Raw genomic sequence first — 11,226 nt, 5'->3', positions numbered from 1 at the left:
ATTACTTTTTGTGGTCATAAATAAAAACGCTTTCGAGAAAAAAATTTAATACTTTACCGAGTCGATTCTGTGTGTGGATTGGATTTTGTCAAAAGGTAACTGTTTATGATTACGCGTTTATCTTAAATTTAAAAAGCGTTTTTTCCTGTTTCAAGACTTATTTTGACACAAACTAGTGTAAATTAAAAATTTATAACACCCCCGACAAGTGAAGGTTACATATTGTAACTAGAAAAGAGCTGATAACTTTCAAACGGCTGAACCGATTTTCTTGGATTTCTTGGATTGGACTCTCGATCAAGCCACCTTTCAAACAGAAAAAAACTAAATTTAAATCGGTTCATTACTTTAGGAGCTACGACGCCACAGACAGATACACAGATATACACGTCAAACTTATAAAAACCCTCTTTTTGGGTCGGGGGTTAATAAAAGATCTCTTTAGTATAGCTACGCCCACAAGTATTTTTGTCGAGTATTGTTTCTATACTTAATTCTATACTTATTCAACTTGTATATAAAAACAACTAGCTAAGCCACCTTGGCTTTGCTCGGTAGACTTTCTGAACATAAACTTTCTGAACATATGTGGCGATCGTTTACAAAGAAAACCTATGAAAATCTTTCTTAAAAGTTTTCAGTCCCACGTTGATATAACATTCAGTCAGTTTAAAGTCAGATCAGTCCTTTTATAAACTTACTAAATTACCCTGATTTTGTTCAGTAATTAGGTACATAAGCTTTAAGTTATATTGTATCAATACAAGAATTTACTTATTTTTAGCTTCTTACCCTTTTTTGCTACTTAATTTTCCTTTCGTGACCTAGTCAATTCAGTTTTTGTGTAGTTCATTACATAGAACGGCCCACGCGTCGCGTAGCGATCGTAGGAGTCGACTTGTGACGTCAGGGCCCTACGCTTGCTACGTAGCTACGACGCGCAGCCCCCTTTACTCCCACGAGTTTCCTAAACATATCTGTTTGACGTCGGTTAGTGGGTATGTTAAGGGGTATTTGTATTGAATTATGACCATGGAGATCCAGACCTAGTTATAAAAGGCTCTTTCAACTATTTACTTAAATTGATAAAATAGCAGGAACCCCATACTCAAAATTCATTTATTTACGTTACACGTCCAGGTTCGGGTCACAAATTCATTTCAACTCGTTCAATCAAGTAGATTCAGACAAAATTGGCTGTGACAGACGAACAGTTATCATCTTTAAGGTCACGCACCATGTCACATTGACTCACACAATTGGAATGTATATGGAGTTAAAAATTTAAGCATTTCCCGAAAGACATACAAAGGAAAATAAAATTCCTTCTAACCTTAACCTAAACTTTTGTGTAAAACGAAATTAGTTTCACGACATTAATTTCACGATCAATTGCACGTGTAAACATCTAAATTAACAATGGATGCATGCAATTGCACAATTCCAAATTTTTTAACAGAAATTTTATATTAACGTGTGGTCGTTATAGTTTCTAGTTTTGTATCTACGCTACCACGAGAGATGTAATCAGAATCAGGCGGATTGATGTCAAAGTTTACCGGTGACTTTCTAAACCTAATCATGGAAAATGGCCCAAGTAGCTTTGAAATCTAGGCTTTTCACTTCTTCCAACTTTTTCGACATATTTGGAAGAAAGATTCAATTATAATACGTGTTGTCATAATCATCATCATCATATGGATCTCCTCTCAGAAATAATAAGTGTGTAGTAGAATGATAAATATCCATACTTCCATACTAATATTATAAATGCGAAAGTGTGTCTGTCTGTCTGTCTGTCTGCTACCTTTTCACGGCCCAACAGTTTAAACGATTCTGACGAAAGGTACAGAGTTTGCTTATATCCTGGGGATGGACATAGGCTACTTCTTATCCCGGAAAATCGAAGAGTTCCCACGGGATTCCCAAAAACCCATCCGCTTAACCGATTTGCATGAAAGATACCGAGGTAGCTTGCGTCCCTGTAATTGACATAGGCAACTTTTTATCCCGGAAAATCAAACAGTTCCCACGGGATCTTAAAAAACTTAAATCCTCTAGTATTCATATAATTTTTAAAATCAAATCTCTAAGGTTTAAGTTTTTAAGTAAAACATGGTTAAACGGGCTTACGGACTTCGAACGGGGACGAAAGTCGGGATTATACCGATAAAAACGTAAGTTTGAAGCTGTTTTTTTTTTATTGAAATTACATTTACAATCTTAAAATTGGACGACAATGTCCCATTATCACAATAGAATACTTGTATCTAACGTCTAAAATAGCAAAGCCTCCGAATATTATTGTCGCTAATTAATTCCTAACAACTGTTTACTTTGCGACAAAACCACAGCGCTATTTACACATTATTTCACACCTAATCTTCATACCTACTAAATACACTTGATTAGGTAAACATATCATGATAAATGTTTTACTTACCTGTCGCGACCGCAGCGTTTCAATAATAACCGTGATATTGCGATGATACGGACTGGAAAAACTCGTTTGGCGGATGTCGATATCCTTAAAGGTTCACGCCGTGGTATTTATTGCTGTAAGCTTTTTACTCTCAACTTCTGTACATTACTTGTTTGTAACAATCGACACCTGGATGTCTGTATGTTTAGGCAGCAATGGAATGCGTACTTAGAGTCAGGTGCTGGATAGTTAGTGGTACAGCGGCCGTGTAGTGCGATGCCAGAGAGCGGCTTTCATTCATGCCGCCGCGGGCTGCGTTCCTCGAGATCTCATCTTCCAATTACCGACTGTATGGTCTGCTCAGCGATTTTTGTAATTGTTTTCTGATAGTGGTGATATTTATATAAAGCGTGGAACTGTGAGTTTATTGAAAATCGATCTTACTTTGAAATCATAACGACTTCTAGATTCTTACCTTTAAATTATACTATATAATACCCGCGACGTTTTCCGCGTGGATTTAGGTTTTTAAAAATCTCATGGGAGCTCTTTGATTTTCAGGGATAAAAAGTAGCCTATATCCGTTTCCAGGATGCACAGCTATCTGTGTACCAAATAGATGGTTCACGACTTAGTCCACGCAAGGGTTTTGTTAAAATCACGTTCGAACTCTGATTTTCCGGGATCGAAAAGTAACCTATGCCGCTGGATGCAAGCTATCTCTGTCTGTACCTACCAAATTTCGTCAAATCGGTTATACGGATGGGCCACGAAAAGGTAGCAGACAGACAGACAGACACTCATTGCCATTATAGATTATGTCAACCTGGAGTTTAGCTGTGAGTAGGTATGCCAAGTTGGGTTCATATTCGTTCAGTCTTTTCAGCTTGAAGAAGTGCACACAGACAGACGGATAAAAAAATATCTATTTTGGGCTCTATATCGACGTAAAGCTTCCTCCGATTAAAATTTTCAAAATATAAGTAAGTATTTAATATACAAGAATCGTCAAGTTTACAGTCTTATTATAAGTAGTATATAGATAGATAGATAGATACCAACTTAACAAATATTTTGAAATAGTGTAAGTACTTAGATTATTATTATTGTGAGAACATCAATCTTTTACACCAAACAAGTTATCACACTTAATATTATAAAGGCGAAAGATTGTATGTGTGTGTATGTGTATGTTTGTTACTCCTTCACGCTAAAACTACTGGACGGATTGGGCTGAAATTTAGAATGGAGATAGATTATATTCTGGATTAGCACGCAGGCTACTTTTTATCACGGAAAATCAAAGAGTTCCCACGGGATTTTTAAAAAACTACATCCACCCGAACGAAGTCGCGGGCATCAGCTAGTAATAAGATAAAAGATTAGCATAAATTATTATTACCTATCTACAAATGTTTACAATGAATAACATCAATTTGCTTCCGTATATTATGAGTACACAAAATTACTATGTTGTCACCGTTATAATATTATGTGACACGAATAGGTACCACATTATATTATTTATCATATCATTATATATTATATTCAGCAGGTTACTTAATTTCTTAAATTTATTACTATAATCCAAGTAACAAAAGATCAGAAGGTTAACAGTAGCTAGAATATTCGTATGTCTAATTGCTCCCATGAATATAGTGAATAAAAAAAAACCAGCCAATTGCGAGTGTGACTCGCGCTCGAGGGTTCCGTACTCAGGTATATTTTCCGACATTTTGTACGATAAATCAAAAACTATTAGGCATAAAAATCTATTTTAGAATCTACAGGTAAAGTCCTTTCAAATGATACCCCACTTGGTATATTAATCTTACTTTAAAAGTTAAAAAAACTAAAAAAAAAAATGAACTATTTGTTCATGAACACATTTTAATTTTTTTTTGTGATGTAACAACAAATTCAAGGTTTTAGGATTTTTTACCCTTAAGTGTGCTATAAGACCTACCTACCTGCTAAATTTCATGATTCTAGGTCAACGGGAAGTACCCTATAGGTTTCATGACAGACACGACAGACACACAAACAACAAAGTGATCCTAGAAGTATTCCATTTTTCCGTTTGAGTTGTGGAACCCTAAACAGAGATATTTAGAACTTTGGCAAGTATTGCAGTCGATTTAAGTGCAACATTATTGGATGGTTTCGCCATAAGTGAAGATTTCCGAGGGCCACTGGTGACGACGCCGTATTGTGGCGCGCACCGCGCCGTGGATTACACAAACCACGCGGAGCGCAATCACTCAGTTTCACAATCGCGGGTTCGCCGACCGACACCAATACCTAAATTAATTTTCTTTTCGGGCCTGCGTCGCGCTCATTGTTCAATTTGTTATCTACTTATTGTAGAACACCATGAACATTACGCGCTTTAACGTGATCTTCGATGTACCTATACCTATAAGGTTACTTAACTTTTGTTTGTTACTATTTCGATGGAATTTTCTTCTGTCGTAGGGTTACAAAAATATTATACAGAATGTAACCAGAACGCTTTCAAAAACTTAGCGTTATTACTACTACCTTAACACAATCCAATGCCAATAACCATTTGCCTTATTTCGTAGTTTTAGTGATTTAATATTTTTCAAACCCGCATTGTATAGCGTGCAAAACTCGGGTCAATGCTCCCACCTACGACGCGGCATTGACTTCGAATGACATATTTATGGAACGTTCGTTGACCTCTAGCGTCAGTCAGATCGCCATCGTAACTTCAGAGCGAACTAGAAGTTTGGCGACAGGTATAACTCAGTCTAAGGACAAATGTAGCACATAATTGCGCGTGGAATTGCGCTCACGGAATCTTGCTGCAATGCAGCCCCTGATAATATTATAATGCAACATAAGGGCTGGTCACACCGGAGCAACAACATGCGACAATTTCACGGTGGACGGTGTGGAAACATTAATTTTACCAGTATAAAGCAATCTATTTTATGCCGAAGCATTAATTATCATCGTACCTACTGAAGAATAATTGGAATATTACGCAATCGACAATCTGCCGTCGATTCTTTAACAAAGGACCGCCCTTAAAAATGCAAAAGAAAAATTCTGCAAGATTTATCCCTAGCCTTCCGGTATTATTAAATAGGCTTTGTTTTGAGAGATAGGAAGAAAGGAGCCTCTAAGCGTATAAAAAAATCATCGCGTTTTATTGGTAAGTATATCCTATTTTTTATGCACTTTAAAACGTTTCAATTTACGTAAACAAGAACAGTTTTCGCTTCACAGGAGAGCCGAAGAAAAATTCTTCAAGACTTGTCCCTAGCCCTCAGGTATTATTAGATAGGCTTTGTTTTGAGAGACAGGCACAAAGGAGCCCATAACTGTATAAAGAAATCATCACATTTTATTGTATACGCTATTTTATATGCAAAACGTTTCAATTTACATAAACAAGAACAGTAGAGCGTAGAGTTGCATGTCGTCGTTTGCGTGACCTGCCCTAAGAAAGTTCAACGAGTATTCCTAGTTTAGCCGCAGTTGACCAGTTCTACTTGTTTTTATTTAATTTTAAAATGGCACAGCCAGGCGTATGCAGTGACCTGTGAATTGTGCAAACGCTTATTCAAAAACGTTTTCACATACCTAGGCATGCAATAGATTTTGACCGCGAGTTCGTCTGCATGAATTTAGGTTATACTAGCCGATGCCCGCGACTTCGCCCGCGTGGACTTAGGTTTTTCGAAATCCCGTGGGAACTCTTTGATTTTCCGAGGTAAAAAGTAACCTATGTGCTAATCCAGGTTATTATCTATCTCCATTCCACAGCCAAATTCGTCTAGTAGTGTTTGCGTGAAGGAGTAACAAACATACACACACACACATACATACACACAAACTTTCGCCTTTATAATATTAGTGTGAAGTGTGATTATTATCTAGCAAAACCAAAAATCTTCTTATGCCTACTGCAAATGAATAATTATGATCAAAGTCCAAACTGAAGATTTACTACCTAATATTGTTACCTATCTAAATGTTTCTTATATAAACGTACACAAACACACACATACTACATATAGGTACATACATTTTATGTGTGTAATCTGTATGTCTGAGAGCTCTCCATTATTTCAAGGGTGTCTGAAGTCTGCAAATCTGCAATTGGCCAGCGTAGTGGACTATGGCTCATTCCGTCTGATTCTGGGAGGAGACTTGTGTTCAGTAGTCCACAGTGAGCTGACGAAGGGTTGAAGAAGATGATGATATGATGATGCACACCGTAGGTAGCAGGTAGATATATAATGTGTTTTTAACTGGGACAGTATAGGGAAATCCAAAACCATAGGAGATATGGGGAAACTGTCTCAGGTACCGGACAGACGGACATACAGACAGACAGACAGACAGAAAACAGAGTAATCCTATATGGGTTCCGTTTTTCCTTTTGAGGTACGGAACCCTAGAAATTGACTATGCCAAAACTATTTTTAATCCCCGACCCAAAAAGAGGGGTGTTATAAGTTTGACGTGTGTATCTGTGTATCTGTCTGAGGCATCGTAGCTCCTAAACTAATGAACCGACTTTAATTTAGTTTTTTTTTGTTTGAAAGGTGGCTTAATCGAGAGTGTTCTTAGCTATAATCCAAGAAAAGCCGTTTGAAAGTTATCAGCTCTTTTCTAGTTACTAACCTTCACTTGTCGAGGGTGTCATAAATTTTTAATTTACACTTGGCACAAAAAAGATCTAAAGGTTCCTAACACAGTTTCCCTATATCCCTACCTATATTTAAATAAATAAAAAACACATACTTATACGAGTACCTACGCGCCTCTGTTAGTAGCGAGCACGAGGCGGTGCAAGATTCGTTTTCCGGTCACCGCAAATACATTTTGTTTACGACAGCGGACCAGTTAGAGCAGCTTGAGCACACGTACATGACATTTTACGAGTATAACTGTAACGAGGTCACTTACCGTTGTTATTGGGGAATAATTGGGCCCGATACATGAACCGGCGAAGAGCTTTCTGAATGCCGGAGCGAAGGTTGCGGAATTAGATGGAATCTGTTACGAAACCGAGTACCGTTAATAGTTCCAAAAAATAAATACAGCGATACGGATCTCCATTGAGTCGCGAACGCTTACTTTGACTAATTGGTTTGATGTATCGGTTGTTTTAATCCTACCTACCTGCCAACTTGTGACGATTCCATAATTATTTTAATGATACATTAGCTTTCGCTTGTAGTTTCTCGTCACTTGTTTTTCTTGTTTTGTTACATAGAGCTATGAGACCAAGGTGCATACATCACGTATCCATACAAATATCATACATGCGAAAGTGTGTCTGTCTGTCAATCTGCTAGATTTTCACGGCCCATCCGCTTTACCGAATGTTATACAGAGATAGCTTGTATCCCGGAGACAAACGAACCTAGACTACTTTTTGTACCAATAAATCAGAGTTCCTACGAGCTTTTCAAAAAACCTAAATTCATGTAGTCGCTAGCAACATCTATTTCTATATCAATATCTATCTATTTTATAACTATACCAAGTGGGGTATCATATGAAAGGGTTTACTTGTATATTCTAAAACAGATTTTTATTTATTTTTATGCATGATAGTTTTTGATTTATCGTGCAAAATGTCGGAAAATTACCCGAGTACGGAACCCTCAGTGCGCGAGTCTGACTCGCACTTGGCTGTTTTTTTTTGTCTTGGGATATGGAACCCTGAAAAGAAGACAAAGTCAAAATAATGAACATGATAAACACGTAAGCGCATTGATTGCATTTTTAAAATCAGCACACGATATCTATCGAATCTGGATCCATCACATGAATAATTTCTTTGGTTCTATATTGGATATTCTCATATCGAAATATTGAACTCTGACATAGTTTAAGCGGACTTGTTTACTACCAGAGCTTAAAAAACTCGGAGAAAGGTTGCGAGGTTTTTTGTTCAAAATTCTTTGTTAATAACGATTTCTGTTACATGAGTAGGTATGACGTACGCAATCTATGTCTATTGTATTGTTGCATGCGCGGCCCCGTTAGAACAAAACAAACGGAGAAAGTTCGGCTTTATGTGGACCTACGTGTAATCTGCGATGAACCATTTCCTATTTCCTTGTGAACACTGGAATATTATGCTCTAATTATATTAAAAAACCGGCTAAGTCCGAGTCAGACTCGCGCGCTGAGGGTTCCATACTCGGGTATTTTTTAAATTAAAAAAAAAAAAAACTACTTACTAGATCTCGCTCAAACTAATTTTCGGTGGAAGTTTGCATGGTAATGTACATCATATATTTTTTTTAGGTTTATCATTCTTTTATTTTAGAAGTTACAGGTGGTGCTCAAACAGTAGTTTCGTACTTAGATATTAATCAATGCGCATTTCATTTAATTTATATTTGTCTAATTGATTACTTTGGAGTGGATACAAAAAAAAAATTGACTGACTGTGACCAAAACATAATTATGTACGGAACCCAAAAAGAGCGAGGCATTACTTTTTATTTGCTTTTTTTACAAGTTTTAATAGTCAATTAGTTTATTTACTTAATATACCTAGTCATTATTATCGTGATATTATTATTGAAGTTAATTACGCATTCGCATTACCAGTGTTGAACTGTGATTAGTGAACTGGTTCAGTATTAGTTTCGGAGTTATTGTGTAACACCGGTCGAGCAATAGATTACCTTCCACTGAGAGGTTTCATGAAACGATCATTGTTACTTTCATTTCAATGCAACTGGTGCATAATAACCACTACCATAGGTTTAATTTAGTGGTTGCTATCTTACACGATCAATTCTATCTCGAACGAGACCAATACGTTAATTTCAAATAAAAAACTCGATTTATTGTTATCATAACTTACTATGACTGCTTGGGAGATCTTGTAGTGATCTCCGTACAGCGACACTAGATGGCACCATCACTCACTCACTATGAAGCCTGAATCGCGCTAACGAAGTTTTACCCTCGGAAGACTGTAGATTTTGAATTACGAATATTTTTGGGCAAAACATTCCATACTTGCACAGCATATTACACTGAAAATAATTTCCCTTTGAATTGTAATGTCTTGATCCAATACTCTATCGTCGATCCATTTTCTTATTTAAATGAAAACGGACTTGAAGTGGGGTGAAAATAGCTTCAAAAAGTGCGTTAAAAAAATCGGCTTAGCCCAGTATTAATGATCTCAAAAATGCGATCGTAGTCTCAGTTTTGTTGTCGATCTGTGTTTAGTTAGTATCGTGGACTAGTCTAGTTTTGTTCGCCAGTTTCTCAATTATGTAAGTACCAAGGTTATTTGTAAACCCGGTAATCGCTAAAATGTTATCGAAATGCCGTCATCACGTTGCGTGACGTACTTCGAGGGCCGTGCGACTATTTTTCGTGCACCAATGCTTGTGTAAGTAATTACTGAACAATAAATAAATAAAAAATACCAGACCGATTGTGTAAATTTGGTCACACTCATTAATTTAATTATTATAAACCAGCTTAACTTAGCATGATTTTTCCATCACTTCATTATTTACGTCACACTTATTATTTTAAACACGTGTATTATATTATACCTACAATAATCAAGTGATTATTATAAATCAAATGTTTTTTGCCAATGCTGACTTAACTGCGCGATAGTAAGGAAAAAAACAAACTTCAGTGTAAGATTCAAGCAAATTAATTTTATAATAGCATTCGATTTTTTATTTATTTATAGCTTAGCGCTTGGCTACAATGAGACCTGATGCAAGTAAATATGCGGCCTAAGATGGAGTGCGCTTCCTTTTCCGATACCTATTCACTCTTGACTTAGAATATTCATTTGCATCTAAGTAGCTATTCTGACTGTCAGGGGTTAGAGTTGTGAGTTCCGCATTCTTTATAATCTATGAGATAGCTTGGTTAACACAAAAGTGGTACTAGCCGTTGACGGAGACTTAAAAAACTGATTTATTTAACTGATCAGTTTTGAGTTCTGAGTATATCGGCAGCATTGACTCAGCAGTAGATTGCGAAAAAACTGAATCAATCACTATTACAATCTCAATTGTTGTGATTGGCTGAATTAATGGTGTTCTTATTGTAATAATCCGTAGCAGCCAATAATGAGCGAGTTTAAATCAAAGGTGATTGCAATTGCAACATTGTAACTGTCATTTACTGCCGAACAGGTGATCTATCGATCAATAGTAGAAATAGTGAGCAGACGCTGAGGGAATCTGATGCGCATCCATGGTAGGGGTAAGTCTAGATCTCTCAGCCACACACAGTATATCCACCGCTCAATTATTGTTTATGCATTCATTGGTAATTAGTCACGGTCGCCAATACGGACGGCATATTTGCGTTTGAACGGCTTTCTTCAAGGCCGGTCATTTGAAATAAATCGCCTGATATTCACGCGTTTCTATATTATCTAGAATACCTACTTATTGCGAAATTATTTAAGAATTCTGAATCCGATCGTGAGCTTCCACAAAACTATTTCGGAGGTGTGGCGTTATAATAGATACAAGTATTGATATTACTTACTAGATATTGTCCGCAACTTCGTCCGTTTGGATTAAAAATTTCAGAAAATCCTGTGGGTTTTTTTTGATTTTCCGGGATAAAAAGTGGACTTTATTATATGTCGACTTAGAATATAAGCTATCTCCATATTCATATGCTTATATCACATTGGTAATTTTATATGGATGAATTCCGCGTATTCATCCACGTGGATTTAGATTTAAATACCTAAATAATCTCCTAGAAACTTTTTTATTTTCCGGAACAAAAGTTGTCTGTGACCGTCCCGG

This window comes from Maniola jurtina, chromosome 8 (genome assembly GCF_905333055.1).
Source record: "Maniola jurtina chromosome 8, ilManJurt1.1, whole genome shotgun sequence".
Taxonomy (NCBI): domain Eukaryota; kingdom Metazoa; phylum Arthropoda; class Insecta; order Lepidoptera; family Nymphalidae; genus Maniola; species Maniola jurtina.
The sequence above is the reverse complement of the archived record's forward strand: the minus strand, read 5'-3'. Positions refer to the sequence as shown.